Below are 16,208 nucleotides of genomic sequence, written 5' to 3'. Positions count from 1 at the left end.
ATTGAGTCATTACGTTTTTCTTGGCTTTTATCTTGAGTTATGGAGTTGTTATACCTCTTTGTGGTTACCTTAATATTTACCCCTATTTTTCTAAGTAAGAACCTAACTTGTATTGTCCTATATCGCCTCGTATCACTCTCCATATGGCAGTTCTATGCCACCTGTATTTAGTCCCTCTTAAAAAATTTTTTTTTTTGATTATTGTGATCTTTTACGTATTGACTTCAATGATTCCCTGTTATGAGCATTTTTTTTAATTAATCTTAATTTGTTTTTGTGATTTCCCTGTTTGAGTTGATATCAGGATGTTCTGTTCTGTGACCTTGTGTTGTGCTGGTATCTGATATTATTGGTTTTCTGACCAATTTCCATTAGTATTTCTTGTAGCTTTGGTTTGGTTTTTGCAAATTCTCCAAGCTTGTGTTTATCTGTAAATATCTTAATTTCGCCTTCTGATTTCAGAGAGAGTTTTGCTGGATATATGATCCTTGGTTGGCAGTTTTTCTCCTTCAGTGCTCTGTATATGTCATCCCCTTCCCTTCTTGCCTGCATGGTTTCTGCTGAGTAGTCTGAACTTATTCTTATTGATTCTCCCTTGAAGGAGGCCTTTCTTTTCTCCCTGGCTGCTTTTAAAATTTTCTCTTTGTCTTTGGTTTTGGCTAGTTTGATGATAATATGTTTTGGTGTTTTTCTTTTTGGATCAATCTTAAATGGGGTTCGATGAGCATCTTGGATAGATATCCTTTTGTCTTTCATGATGTCAGGGAGGTTTTCTGTCAGCAGATCTTCAACTATTCTCTCTGTGTTTTCTGTCCTCCCTCTCTGTTCTGGGACTCCAATCACACGCAAATTATCCTTCTTGATAGAGTCCCACATGATTCTTAGTGTTTCTTCATTTTTTTTAATTCTTTTATCTGATTTTTTTTCAGCTATGTTGGTGTTAATTCCCTGGTCCTCCAGATTTCCCAGTCTGCATTCTAATTGCTCGAGTGTGCTCCTCTGACTTCCTATTGCATTGTCTAATTCTTTAATTTTATTGTTAATCTTTTGGATTTCTGCATGCTGTCTCTCTATGGATTCTTGCAACTTATTAATTTTTCCACTATGTTCTTGAATAATCTTTTTGAGTTCTTCAACTGTTTTATCAGTGTGTTCCTTGGCTTTTTCTGCAGTTTGCCTTATTTCATTTCTGAGGTCATCCCTGATGTCTTGAAGCGTTTGGTAAATTAGTTTTTTATATTCTGTATCTGATAATTCCAGGATGGTATCTTCATTTGGGAAAGATTTTGATTCTTTTGTTTGGGGGGTTGTAGAAGCTGTCATGGTCTGCTTCTTTATGTGGTTTGATATCAACTGCTGTCTGTGAGCCATCTCTAAGATACTGTAGTGATTTATTCTGTGTTTGCTCACTGAGTCTTATCTTGTTTTGTTTTCTTTCAATATACGTGGATGGGCTACTAGATTGTGCTGTCTTGATTGTTGTAGCCCTTGACTTACTTATGACCTATTACCAGCTGGTTAGGGCTGTTGCCAGATATATATGCCTGCGTCTATTCACTATTCTTGAGTAGAATCTGATTTTGGGTCATCAAGTGTGTGCTGCACCCTAACACCTATCCACCTTGAGAAGTAGTGGTGATAGTTGTGTGCACCAGATTCTATTAGCAGCTAGGGTTCACACTCCAGGGGGGGCAGGATGCTGACAGGCTTCCCCCAAGTGTCAGTGAGGTAGGTGTTTCTCTATTCCTAAAGCACCTTGGTGGTTGGGCTCTGCAGCTGTACATTAGGCCCCCAGTGCAAGTACCTCTACAGCTTGGTAGGTGTCACCCTCCTTAGACCCCTAAGGCAAGAAGCTAGGTGGTCTGGCGGGAGCTTCAGCCCTCAGTTCCCTGTTGTGGGTCAGTTAGGGCTCTGTTGAATAAGCAGAGATATCAGACCTGGGAAACTTGTTTTTCCAGTAAATCCGCTAAAAAAAATGCAGCCAGATCCCTATCAGAAATGTCTTTGCATTGTAATAGCCACCTTGTTTCCTGTAGGGATGAAAGCCCGAGATATGGATCATATATGCTTGGCTGGAGCTGGTTCTGTGTTTTTAGTCCACTTAGGGAAGGATTTTTGGTCCCTGGGTTTTTTCTGGTTGCTTCTCTCAGGCCGGAAGAATGGGTTAGGAAAAGACCAAAAAAAAAAAAAAAGGGAAAAGAAAAGCCACGGAGCCGGAGCCGTTCTCCCTCTGGCTCTGGAAATTCCAATGTTAATGAAGCCGCCTGGGAAGGGGAGGGGTCAGGAAAACAGGAGAGAGTAGCACCCCAGGATATAGCCAAAGTTGCTTATCTTGTTTGGGATGACTATTTTATCTGAGATTCCCAAGGGGCGTGTCACCTATGTGTGCTGGCTGGGTAGAGATTGCCCCCGAGGGTCTGACCCGCAGAAGCCACGTCAGTTCCTCTGCTGCCAGCCCACAGCCCAGCGTCAAGGTTCCCCGGTTGGGACGCTGCACTCCCGGCTCCAAAACCAGTCACTGCCTCCCGGCGACTTCTCCTCCTGGCAGCCCCGTCGCCGCGCCGCCCGCGCGGACTGGCTGGGCCCCCTCCCAGGGTCAGTTTAGGGGGGTAGGGCTGCACCCCGTGTTTGTGCCATCACAAGATGTTGTGTTCAGCTCCCCTGTGACCAGTCCTAAGCCCGGCGCCAAGGTTACCTGACTGGGATGCTGGCTCCAGGCTCCGAAAACAGTCGCTACTTCCTCATAGTTGTTGTTCTCTGTCTCTGTCACTCAGGTCAACTCTTTAAATCTGTGTTTGTTGTTCAGGGTTCGTAGATTGTCGTGAATGTGATCAATTCACTTGTTTTTCCGAGTCTTTGTTGCAAGAGGGATCCGAGGTAGTATCTACCTAGTCAGCCATCTTGGCCCCCTCCCCTCGTGCCAACAATTTTTAAAATATTTCTGCTGTCTGTCACAGCAATTTAACTTTTTAAAACTCTTCATTGGCTATTTAAAATTTTGTAGGTCATATTATGTATTTTAAAGATTCATAAATGTAAGACTTTTAAAAAAGAGTATAAATACAATATGACAGAATAAACAGATATCATCTATATTTAGTAAAAAGTAACAAGTATGTTTCTTTTGGTCCCATGGTACAGTAATGTATTTTTGCTCTTTCTGTTTTCTTTTCAAATAATACTTCTATAAACCACCTGCAATCTTTATGACAACTTTCTTTTTTCTGTAGTGGCAAAACTGAATATAGTCAAGTGTAAAATTCACTTTGACTTGTATCTCTGCTCTTATCAAGTGCACGTTAGACTGATTCCTGGTATAATGAAGCTAAATATCCTCTCAATGAAAGTGTTTGAGTATGGATTTCTTAGGATTTTTACTTACTAGCAACAGCAGGTTTTTAGACTTTAGGAATTAGTTCCCACTTCTCCAAAAATGTCCATCCATTACCGACTTGTCTTGGTAGACCAGCTGTTTGTCAGTCAGTTGGGCACTTTGCATCAATACATTCATCATATAGGCTGTCCATGACTAAAATGTCCATCATTTTTGAACACTCTGAAGCACATTGGGTATTACCATAAATTAAACATCTTTCTGAGGTAAATTGGTTTTAAAGCACAGAGGTAATTAGAACTCGTGAAATTGAAATTGGATTCCAAATAAGTTACAATTTTAGTAAAGAAATGAACAGAGCTTGTTTAACTTGTGTACTTTTTTTTTTATTCTGAAGCAGTCTTATTTCCAAAAATTGAATCTTCTCTTTCTGTATGAGGTTTTGTTGCAACCTACACATAACATCAAACAACTTAGGTGCAGTCAGTTAATCTTTTTCTAGCTTCCTTATGGCTTCTTCACAGATCATCAAACAGTTTTGGAGAAACTGTATATAAATCTCTGTTTTTTTCTAGTCCTTTGCTCCATTCTCATCCTCAATGTATATCCATATTAGAAAAGGATGTTTTTTTGTCCCACATTTTGACAATATGAGTTTTCAGCCGGTCAACATTTATTTTCTGTGACCAGGAACAATGATAACCATTCCCATAGGGTACATGTCTGTTATGGATTGAAATGTGTCCTCCCAAAATATGTGTCAACTTGGCTAGGCCATGATTCCCAGTATTGTGTGGTTGTCCTCCATTTTGTAATCTGATGTACTTATCTTCTTTGTTGTAAATCCTAACCTCTATGATGTTAATGAGGCAGGACACAATCTACAGGATTAGGTTGTATCTTGAGTCAATTTCTTTTGAGATATAAAAAAAGAGAAGTGAACAGAGATAGTAAGGGACCTCATTACCACCAGGCAAGAGGAGCCAGGAGTAGAATGCATCCTTTGGACCCAGGGTCTCAGCGTCGAGAAGCTCTAAGACAAAGGGAAGATTGATTATAAGAGCTGACAGAGGGAGAAAGCTTCCCCTGGAGCTGGTGCCCTGAATTTAGACTTCTAGCCTCCTAAACTATGAGAGAATGAATTTCTGTTTATTAAAGCCATCCACTTGTGGTATTTCTGTTATAGCAGCAATAGACAATGTCTAAAGGAGGTTATCTCCTTCCATTATTTTTTATAAATTAAAAAATCTCACTAAATGCTTCTGTACATTTTAAAGAAACTGAAAAGTGACCTATGAAAGCCTCAATAGCACAGGTAAACAATTTGCATCCCTTCTTAGCCATATTGTGTACAAACTGCGCAAACATTTAGTAGGTAAGATCTTTTCATTTTCTCTGGTATGAAGTTTATGGACTGAATGTAATTTGCCAAAATTTATATTTCCATTGTCTGGTGAATATGAACATAGATGAATTAAATCTAGTTTGCATTAGGAGAAGATATCAACAATCTTTTGTTTTATGTTTTCTGTGGTTTTATTAAAATTTTCATAGAATTCAAGAAGACTATTTGAAACTCCATTTTTCAAATCAAAGTTCCTAAGAGTTAGAAGGAACATATTTTTTCTCATTGTATGATTTGACAAATCACTTCATAAACTTGTAGAAAGGATGATCATTGGTAAGGTCTGACAGAATCAGCTCTACACTGTAAGAGGTCAACACATCTATTATCAAAATTTCCCAGTTTGCTTACCCACAGGACATTTTAATGGCAACCTCTGTATCAGGGAATGTAACTTAATTTCATACAACAATCGAGGGAACTTCACAATGATGAATGCTTGTTCATGTGGTATCCCAAAGCTAATTCAAACGCTGTAATTTTTGACTGAGTAATTGGTGTGTTTTTGGAAATGAGAAAAGTTTTGATTGATGTAGAAGTAATTTCCTATCTCATCCCAGACTTTTGAGATTTAGTTTTCATGTGTGCTTTCATATCCCTTTCTCCACCAAGCCCAATCCCATATTCTTTCTTGCATATTATGCAGTATGCTGTATTTTGATTACTTATCTCCTTAATCCAGTTATATGTCCTTCCATCTGTCATTAAAATAGCAGTGGTTTAGCCTTCTTTTCGGGTGATGCCTGGGTCATGCTGACATTGGTATTGTAATCATTCTCGTGTTATAATCTGAATTCTTAGAAAACATGGTCACACTGTTAATAAAGTTGAAAATTAAACCACCTTGATCTTGATACAAAGCACAACAGTTAATCTACAGACAAAGTTAAAGACAGACTATTAATTCTCATGATTACAACACACTTAAGTTGCACACTTAAGTGACATCACTTGGAGTGATGCAACAATGGATGATCCATTATTTGTGAATGGTAAATCATGATTCCCAGCATCAGTGATACAGGGAAAACATCTCACTAGTGACAGCGACTATGTCACATACATTTGACATTAAAAACTGTGTTCAATTCGGCCCCTGTCTTGGAGGGTTACTATATGGACTCTGTGCTTTTTCCCCAACTGTCTGCACCTATCACTCCAAATCAAGACTTTTCATGCTCCAGGAAGGAGTTTCCTGGGACATGGAATTTTCAGTGCTAAACCAGGACAGTTCTGGGCACACCAGAAGAGTTGGTCACCCTATCACTGATCTGAATTCTGTTTAAAATTTCTAAAAATGACATCTTGAAGAGCTTTCCATATGAATACCTATAGAACTACCTCATATATATATTTTTAAATAACAATTTTACTGAGATATAACTCACATACCATACAATCCAACTAAGTGCATACAATTTGGTGGTTTTTATTATATTCACAGAGTTGTGCAACCATCACCACAATCAATTGTAGAAAATTTCATCACCTCAAAAAGAAACCCCATACCTATTAGCAGTCACTCCCTCTTCCCCCACAAATTTCTGGTAACCTACTTTGTCTGTATACGTTTGCCTATTCTTGCCATTTCATATCAATAGAATCATCCATTATATAGTCTTTTACATCTGTCTTTTTCACTTAGGGTAATGTTTTCGAAGTTCATCCATGTTGTGGCATATATTAGTACTTTGTTCCTTTATATTACCAAATAATATTCCATTGTATGGAAATAGCACATTTTATCAACCCATCAGTTTATGGTCATTTGGGTTGTTCCCAGTTTTTAGGTATTATGAATACTGCTGCTATGAACAAATATGTATAAATTTTTGTGTGCACATATGTTTGCATTTCCCTTGTGTATGTACTTAGGAGTGAAATTCCTGGGTCATATATATTGTGTTAGTCATCTAGTGCTGCTATAACAGAAATACCACAAGTGGATGGTTTTAACAAAAAGAAATTTATTTCTGCACAGTAAATAGGCGAAAAGTCCATATTCAGGGTGTCAGCTCCAGGGGAAGGCTTTCTCTCTCTGTCGGCCTTCTCATCAATCTTCCCCTGGACTAGGAGCTTCTTTGCATAGGAACCCTGGGTCCAAAGGACATGCTCTGCTCCTGGCACTGATTTCTTGGTGGTATGAGGTCACCCTGCCTCTCTGCTCACTTCTTTCTTTTATATCTCAACAGATTGCCTCAAGACACAATCCAGTCTTGTAGATGGAGTCCTGACTCACTAACACAACTGCTGCCCATCCTCCCTCAGTAACATCACAGAGGCAGGATTTACAACATACAGGAAAATCACACAATACCAGGAATCATGGCCCAGCCAAGTTGATACACACATTTTTTGGGGGACATAATTCAAACCATGACATATATGGTAAGTCTATCTTTAACCTTTTGCCTCTCTTTTTGTTTTTAACATGAACCGTATTTTAACCAGACCTCTACTGCTACAAATTTAGAATGCTTCCAACCTTTTCTATTAAAAGCAATGCTGCAACAAATATTCTTGAATACATATTTTTACATACATGTGAAAATATATTTGTAGGATATATACCTAAGATCGTAGTGGCTGAGTTAATGGATAGTTACATTTGTAATTTTGAATGATACTGCCAAATTTTCCTTCAAACAGATTGTACTAGTTTATATTCTCACTAGAATATGATTCTCTACACTCTCAACAACAGTTTTTTTTTTTGCAAAGCTGATGTGTGAAAATAGTAGTTTAATATTTTTAACATCATTGAAGTGCATGTTACCATATTAATTTGCTGTGGCTGCTGTAACATATTACCACAAACTGGGTGACTTAAAACAACAAAATTTATTCTTTCACAATTTTGAAGGCAGGAAGTTTGAAATCAAGGTGTTGGCAGAGGCCCCAGAGGCTCTATGGGAGAATCTGTTCCTTGCCTCTTCCAGCTTCTTCTGGCTGCCACATTTCTTTGCTTGTGACTGCATTACCAATCCTCCCTAAAAGATTCTTTAGCTAAAACTCGTATAAAATGTGAGGAAATTAAAATTTTTCCCTTGTGGATCCACCAAAAACCCATTCCAGTTCTTCTGATATATATCCTACTTCCTCTTCCCGCATCTCCTTTGTGTTTACTCTCAGAACCTTGTTCAACCACCATGGAGTCCTTAATTTTCCCTCTTCCTTCTTCTAAATTGGATGCACTCAATGTCTCTTAAAATTGCAATCCCCACAAAAGAGGAGATCCTGACACTGATTTATGTACATATTAAGCCCTGGTCATGTTCAGACCTCCATGCTATTGTTAAAGGTTTATCATATCCCAGAATGGAAAGATAAATTCATTAAAGAATTCAAACTTGTTTTCGGCAAACACAACCCAGTTCTTCCTGACATCTACCAACTAATACATCTTTTGGTGGGGCCAGGAGATGCAAAAACTTGGTCAGAAAGGCTAATTGAGAAGACTTAAAAAATGACAAAAAGAAATGAAATACATTGTACTCAATAAGAATAACTTGAAGCACATAACTCAGGGCAGGAACTTTTGAGAACTAAACTGTAGGTCTTTCTGGCTAAAATAAACTGGACCTTTATTTAATTTTGCAAGCAGAAAAATAATGAATCTGTAACAGACTTTGGAGACTAGCACCTTTAGACAGTATTCTGGATTTGCCCCTTATTTGACATTCCCAATGCCCTTTCCACTTTTTTTGTTGATGGTGTCTTAGGTTGGGTTCTCTAGAGAAGTAAAACCAGTAAGGCATATAAATATATACATAGAGAGAGATTTATATTAAGGAAATGGCTCATGTGGTTGTAGAAGTTGGAACGCCTCAAGTCTGTGGGTCAGGCTGGAGGTTTCTTCTAATTTACTTAGCCACAGGGCTCGTGAATCCAAGATCAGCAGGTCAGACAGCAGGTAAGCTGTTAGCTCAAGTCCCAAGAACCGGAGGTCAGATGAAGAGGGCCAGCTGCAGGATCCAGAGAGAGGAAAAGCCCACGAGCCTTGCCAGAAAGTCCACCTATATTGGATGCAGACCACAGCCCAAAGGAAATTCCTCTTCAACTGATTGGCTACTCACAGCAAGCAGATCCCATCATGGAGATGATCACATTATATCGAATTTCATCATGAAGGTGATCACATCATTATACTTCAACCTAACTGCCAAACCACTGAGAATCATGGCCCAGGCAAGTTGACACAAAATCTTAATGATTACAGTCCACCCCTTGTCAACTTGACACCTGTACACATCTCCTTAAACTATACACAATCTCTGGATAAAGACAATTAAAGTCATACATGCACCTAACATGATACAAATAACATGCATACAACCGAAAATGCACTAGCCCTGTTTACATCTTCTATTTTATAAGTGAAGAAAAGAAAATTATTTGATGCACTTATATAAGGAAGAAATACGCATAACAATTATAGTCCTGGTTTCTGCAACTGGACATGTGGTCAAAACTGGTATTTAGAACTACCTTCTTCTACCACACATTCCTTATTCCCTTTGCCCTCAGCAAGCACTTAAGGGGTTGAGGATCTTTGCCTGGTGCAGTGACCCAAACCTTCATTTTTGAAGGGTCTAGGCCATTAGTAGTTGTGTTGGAATTGAGTTGCTGTAGTTTTCCATTGACTTTAATCACAGGGCATGGTAGTACTAAGAGATGCCCTAAGGAATCTCCTGCATTCCAGACATATTCTTCTTTACCTCCATTATGTAATATCAATCAGATTTCGTTTTGGTAATCAGGATCAATCACACCAGCCAATATGGTAAATCCGTTCTTTGCCTGTTGATCCAGAGGCAAAAAGAGCCCAAAGTGGCCAGGTGGCATTTTTAACTTCCATTTCAATGGAATCAGTGATGTGTCTCCAGGTGGGGAGCATTCCTCCCTTTGGAACTAAGACCTCTAGACCCGCAGAGCATAGGGTTAGGGGGACAGGAAGCAAAAAAATTTGCAAGTGGGACACTAAGGGTAATAGTGAGTGGTGCCACTCCTATTTCCACCCCTTAATTCCTGGACTCATGAATCCTGGCTATGGGGAAACAGCACCACATATTGGACACTGGTTTAGAGGATATACAGCCTCCTGGAGAACATTGCCGCAGCCCTGCAAGGTGTAGCCATGTAGCTGGGGATGTAACTGTGCTTTAAAAGGCCATTTCATTGTTCTACCAAACCAACTGCTTCAGGATGATGGGGAACATGGCAAGATCAGTGAATTCCACGGGCATGGGACCACTGCCACATTTCATTTGCTGTGAAGTGAGCCACTTGATCTGAGGTGATGCCATGAGGGATGCCATGGTGGTGGATAAGACATTCTGTAAGTCCATGGATGGCAGTTTTGGTAGAAGCATTGAGTGCAGGCAAGGCAAATCCATATCCAGAGTAAGTGTCTTTTCTAGTAAGAGCAAAATGCTGCCCTTTCCATGATAGAAGTGGCCCAATGTAATCAACCTGCCACCAGGTTGCTGGCTAATCACCTCAAGGAATGGTGCCACATCAGGGACTCAGTGTTGGTCTCTGCTGCTGGCATATTGGGCACTCAGCAGTGGCTGTAGCCAAGTTGGCCTTGGTGAGTGGAAGTCCATGTTGCTAGGCCCATGCATAACTTCCATCTCTGCCACCAGGGCCACTTTGTTCATGGGCCCATTTGGGCAATGATGAGAGTCGCTGGGGAAAGAGGATGACTGGTTTCCATAGACCATGTCATCCTATCAACTTGATTGTTAAAATCCTCCTCTGCTGAGGTCACCCTTTGGTGAGAATTCAATGAAATACAAATATCTTCACTTCTTTGGCCCATGCAGTGAGATCAATCCACATGCCTCTTCCACATGCCTCCTTGTTCTCCAATTTTCCAATCATGTTCATTCCAAGTCCCTGATCATTCAGCCAAACCATTGGCCACACCCATAAATCTGTATACAGTTACACATCTGGGCATTTCTCCTTCCAAGCAAAGTGAACAACCAGGTGCACTGCTTGAAGTTCTGCCCATTGGGAGGGTTTCCCTTCAACTTTGTTCTCAGGGAGGTCTCAGAAAGGGGCTGTAGTGCTGCTGCTGTGCATTTCAAGTGGTGTCTCCAAATTGTGCAGAGCCATCTGCAATACAGGCATGAGTTTTATCTTCCTCAGTCAACTGATCATAAGAAACTTTCCATGAGGCCATAGGTGCAGCCTGGGAGATGAAATGTAATATGACAGGAGTGGAGACCATGAGCATTTCGGCCACTTCCTCATGCAACTTATTTTTTCCTTCAGGTCCTGCTCAGGTCTGATCTCATGTATACCACTTCCATTTAATGATGGACTGCTGCCGTGCACGTCCAACTTTATGGCTCTGTGGGTCAGACAACAACCATTTCATGATGGGCAGCTCAGGCCTCATGGTGACTTGGTGTTCCATGGTTAAGTGTTCAGTCTCTACTAAGGCCCAGTAACAAGCCAAAGCTGTTTCTCTAAAGGAGAGTAGTTATCTACAGAGTATGGCAGGGCTTTGCTCCAAAATCCTACGGGTTTGTGCTGTGATTCACCAACAGCAGCCTGCCAACGACTCCAAACAACATCTCTATCTGTCGCTGACACTTCAAGAACCATTGGACCAGCTGGGTCATATGGCACAAATGGCAGAGCTGCTTGCATGGCAGCCTGAACCTGTTGCCTAGCCTTCTCTTCTTCTGAGCCCCACTCAAAACTGGGAGCTTTTCTAGTCACTTGGTGAGTAGCACACCCAAATGATAAATGTGTAGCCTCCAAAATCCAAAGAAGCCCACTAGGCAATGTCCTGCTTTTTAGTTGTGGGAAGGGCCAGATGCAATAACTTACCCTTCACTTTAGAAGGAATGTCTCAACATGCCCCATATCACTGGACCCTTAGAAATTTCACTGAGGTGGAAGGCACCTGAATTTTTGTGGGCTTGATTTCCCACCCTCTAGCACACAAATGTTTTACCAATAATCCAGAGTCATTGACACTTCTTCCTTATTCAGCCCAATCAGCATAACATCATCAATGTAAGGGACCCCAGTGTGACATCTTGTGGAAGGGAAAGACGATCAACATCCTCAAATTATAACATAGGGCTGGACAGTTGAGGTAGCTCTGAGGTAGAGCACTGAAGGTGTATTGTTGGCCTTGCCAAATGAAGGAAAATTGCTTCTGGTGGTCCTTCAAAATAGGTATGGAGAAGAAGCCATTAGCCAGATGAATAGCTGCATACCAGGTACTAGGAGATGCATTAATTTGCTCAAGCAGTGAAACTACATCTGGAACAGCAGCTGCAATTGGAGTCACCACCTAGTAAAAGTTTTTAATAATTCATTGTCATTCTCCAAGATCCATGTGTTTTTTGCACAGGCCAAATAGGCGAGTTGAATGGGGATGTGGTGGGAATCACCACACCTGTATCCTTCAAGTCCTTGATGGTAGCAGTAATCTTTGCAATCCCAGGAATATGGTATTGCTTTTTATTGAGTATTTTTCCTAGGTAGGGACAGTTCTAATGTCTTCCACTTGGCTTTTCCTACCATAATAGCCGTTACTCCACTTGTCAGAGATCGCACGTGGGGGTTTAGCCAGGTGCTGAGTATATCTATTTCAATTATGCATTCTGGGACTCTGGGAATCACTACAGGATGGGTTCAGGAATCCACTGGACCTACTGTGACATAGACATGAGCTAAGACTCCATTAATAAATAACCTGACCTCCATATGCCCCCACTTTGACTGGTGGGCCACAGTAATGTTTTGGGTCTCCTGGAATTAGTGTCAGTTCAAAGCCTGTATCCAATCCCTGAAAAATCTGATTATTTCCTTTTCCCCAATGAACAGTCACTGTAGTAAAAGGCCATAGTTTCTTTGGGTTAGGCTGGGAGAAAGATCAACAGTACAAATTTTTGGCAGTATAGTGGAGTCCTTCCTCTAATGGACCTCCCCTTCATTCAAAGGGTTGTGTGTGTTTAAACTTGCTCAAGTCTGGAAATTGACTGAGGGACTGTGACTCTCTATTCTGGTGATTTGAATTTGAATGTTATTCAGTTGACCTAGAATTCATCTGCTTGTACAGATCAAGTAAATATTTAGTAGATTTACTATCTATTTCACTCCTAGGGACACCATGACTAAGTAGCTAATGCCGTAAGTCCATACGAGTCAGACTATTCTGATTACTGCTTTGAGTCTGTTGTCCATTATGGTAACCACGCCCACCCTGTCTTTGTGGATTGAGTGCCGCCACTTGGCCCGTACCACCACGGGGTCCAATCAGCTCCATTGTAGTTAGGTGTCTTAATTCAGTTAGAGCAGCTCCCACTATCAAATCTGAGTTACATAAAATGGAAATAACAGAAGTCTTCAAGGACTCTGGGGCTCCCTTCACAAATTTGTTCCTCATGGTTGTGGTAAGAAGTGTGTCCTCTGGGCACTCCATATGTGGGTTTGTGGGCCTAATCTGACAAACCCACTCTAACATGCCAATTTCTCTAAGTCTTTGGATAGATTCTTCTGCAGTATACCAAGGCAGGTCTGGTACTGGTACTTCAACTTGACTTAGTGTAGGCCACTGTGAAATCCGTACTTCAGCAAGCCAACCAAATAAACTATTAGATCCTTTCCTAACCTCTTGAGCTGAAACATTGAATGGAGAATCTGTGCTTAGTGGGCCCATATCAATAAACTCAGACTGATCCATCTTTATGTTTCTTGCACCATCATCCCACACCCTTAATAGCCATTCCCACACATATTCCCCAGGTTTCTGTTTGTAGATATTAGAAAAGTCAAGCAGTTCTTTTGGTGTGCAGTGTAGCTCCTCCTGGGTCAAACTTTGTACTTCACCTTTTGGGGCTTGCTGGGACTTAAGTCTAGTTATAGGTCTAGAAGCCAAAATGGGCGGTGGGAATGTGTTTTGTGAACATTCAGCATTGTCTTGCAAGACATCTGCCTCAGGTGATGCACCAAGCAATGACTCAGACACAGGCACTTTAGACACATCTGGGTTAATCTCATCAGATGGGGGTGGAGAGGCTAGTGGTTTTACCGGGGAGTGTGGTTTAGCAGACAAACATTAAATAATCTCTTCAGATGGGAGTGAGAGGGCTGGTTCTGTTGGCAGGAGTGATTCAACAGAATTTCGGGACTCAGTGTCCCCAGCTTCCTAATTATCTGCCCATATGTCCCCATCCCAAGTTTCAGGATCCCATTTCTACCCAATCAATGTCCTCACTTTAACTTCAGATACCACTCAAGGTTGAAAATTGAGTTGGCATTGTAATTCAGCCAGTCTTACAATAAGACTCTGGGTTTGGTTTTTGGTGCTATCAACTCTGTTACTACAAGAAATAAGCTTTCTTCCAAGGCACAAGTAGAAATTTGAGGTTGTTTATGTCACACTTGAGCTTGACTCTGAAACCCTGAGCTCATCTCTTTTTTTCACCACTTTCTCTAGTGAAAGGAAGACCAACAAACCAGTTTCCTCATACTTCTCATTAGGACAAAATTGTAGAAAGGTATCAAATATGCAGTCACCCAGAGCCTTGCATTTCACCAATACTGATCTATTGGTGGTGATATTTTGGGTATTTCTATTGCACCGTCATTAGCAGTGCCCTCTTTACTATTGGAAAGAGAGTTATCAACATAGTGATGTTATTACAGAAGTACAAGTGGATGGTTTCAAAAAACAGACGTTTATTCTCTTACTGCTTAGGAGGCTAGAAGTCCAAATTCAGGGCATCAGCTCGAGGGGAAGGTTTTCACTCTCTGTTGGTTCTGGAGGAAAGTCCTTATCATCGATCCGTCCCTGGACTAGGAGCTTATCAGCATAGGAACCTCGGGTCCAAAGGGCACACTCTGCTTCTAGTACTGCTTTCTTGTTGGTATGAGGTTCCCATGCCTCTCTGCTTTCTTCTCTCTTTTATGTCTCAAAAGAAATTGACTTAAGACACAACCTAACTTGTAGATTGAGCCCTGCCTTATTAATGTAACTGCCACTAATCCTGCCTCATTAATGTCATAGAAGTAAGATTTACAACACATAGGAAAATCACATCAGTTGTCAAAATGGTGGACAATCACATGATACCTAGAGTCACACCTTAGCCAAGTTGACACATATACTTGGGGGACACAATTCAGTCCATGACGATAGACTCAACAACCAATTTAGAAAACTCATCCTTATAATTTTGTTTCTCCTTAACCACTGTTGGTACAAAATGTCTTAGACTGAGTTCTCTAGAGAAGCAAAACCAGTAAAGCATATAAATACACATATATAGAGAGATTTATATCAAGGAAATGGCTCATGTGGTTGTAGAGTTTGGAATGCCCCAAGTCCGTGGGTCAGGCTGGAGGTTCTCCTGATTTACTTAGCTGGCAAACCCAAGATTGCTAGGTCAGACAGCAGGGCTCTGGCTCACAGGCTGTTAAGACTGACGAATCCCAAGATAGGCAGGCAAGACCGCAGGTAAGCTGTTAGCTCATGTCCCAAGAATTGGAAGTCAGGCAAACAGGAGCCAGCTGCGGGTTCCCGAGTGAGCAAAAGCCCACAAGGCCTGCCAGAAAGTTCATTTATCCTCGATGCAGGTCATGCCCCCCAAAAAACTCCCTTTCAGCTGATTGACTACTCACAGCTAATCCCATCATGAAGGTGATGCATTATATCAAATCTCATCAGGTAAGTGATCACATCATCATATGGCTGCCAAACTTAATCATAACTGCCAAACCACTGAGAATCATGGCCCAGGCAAGTTGACACACAACTTTAATGGTTACAGATGGTTTAAAGCCATAAATCACAGATATAGTATGTAAACAAAAGACTGACTGGAAAACCAACACATTCCATGAACTTCAGCGTTTGGAAGATATTTGAAATGGATTTAGATACCAAGGGTTGGCAGTTTGAATCCGCCAGGCGCTCCTTGGAAATTCTGTGGGGCAGTTCTACTCCGTCCAACAGGGTCGCTATGAGTCGGAATCGACTCGACGCCACTGCATGGTTTAGATACCAAAAAGAGGAAAAATCCAAATTAAGCTCCTGGCTTTACAATTAAAGCAATTAAAAAATCACTCTCTCAAAGGACAATAAACACTTTCCCTTTGACAGAGATTCTGGGGGTGTTTTAACTTCACCCTCATTCTCGAAGGACAGTTTCGCTGGGTATAGTATTCTTGGTTGACAGTTACTTTCTTTCAGCACTTTAAATATATCATTCCATTGCCTTCTGGCTTCCACTGTTTCTAAGGTGAAATTGACGATTACTCTTATTGGGTCATTATACATGACTGTTTGCTTCTTTCTCTCTGCTTTCAGGATCCTCTCTTTATCTTTACTTTTTGAGAGCCTAATTATGATGTGTACTGGTGTAGATCCTAAGGATCCCTGACAGTGCAGTGATTAAGCACTTGGCTGCTAACCAAATGATTGGTGATTTGAACCCACCA

General features: G+C 40.9%; 1 long non-coding RNA gene across 1 annotated transcript in view; it reads right to left on the bottom strand.

Moving 5' to 3' along the window:
* Positions 1-7,562: 7,562 nt before the first annotated feature.
* Positions 7,563-16,208, bottom strand: part of LOC126069697 (uncharacterized) — a 46,348-nt gene continuing 37,702 nt past the window's right edge. Inside the window, exon 4 of the long non-coding RNA XR_007516011.1 lies at positions 7,563-15,755. This is a non-coding gene — a long non-coding RNA (uncharacterized LOC126069697). The remainder of the gene's footprint in view (positions 15,756-16,208) is intronic.

Source organism: Elephas maximus, chromosome X, assembly GCF_024166365.1.
Source record: "Elephas maximus indicus isolate mEleMax1 chromosome X, mEleMax1 primary haplotype, whole genome shotgun sequence".
NCBI classification, from domain to species: domain Eukaryota; kingdom Metazoa; phylum Chordata; class Mammalia; order Proboscidea; family Elephantidae; genus Elephas; species Elephas maximus.
This window is presented reverse-complemented; position numbering and strand designations above follow the sequence as displayed.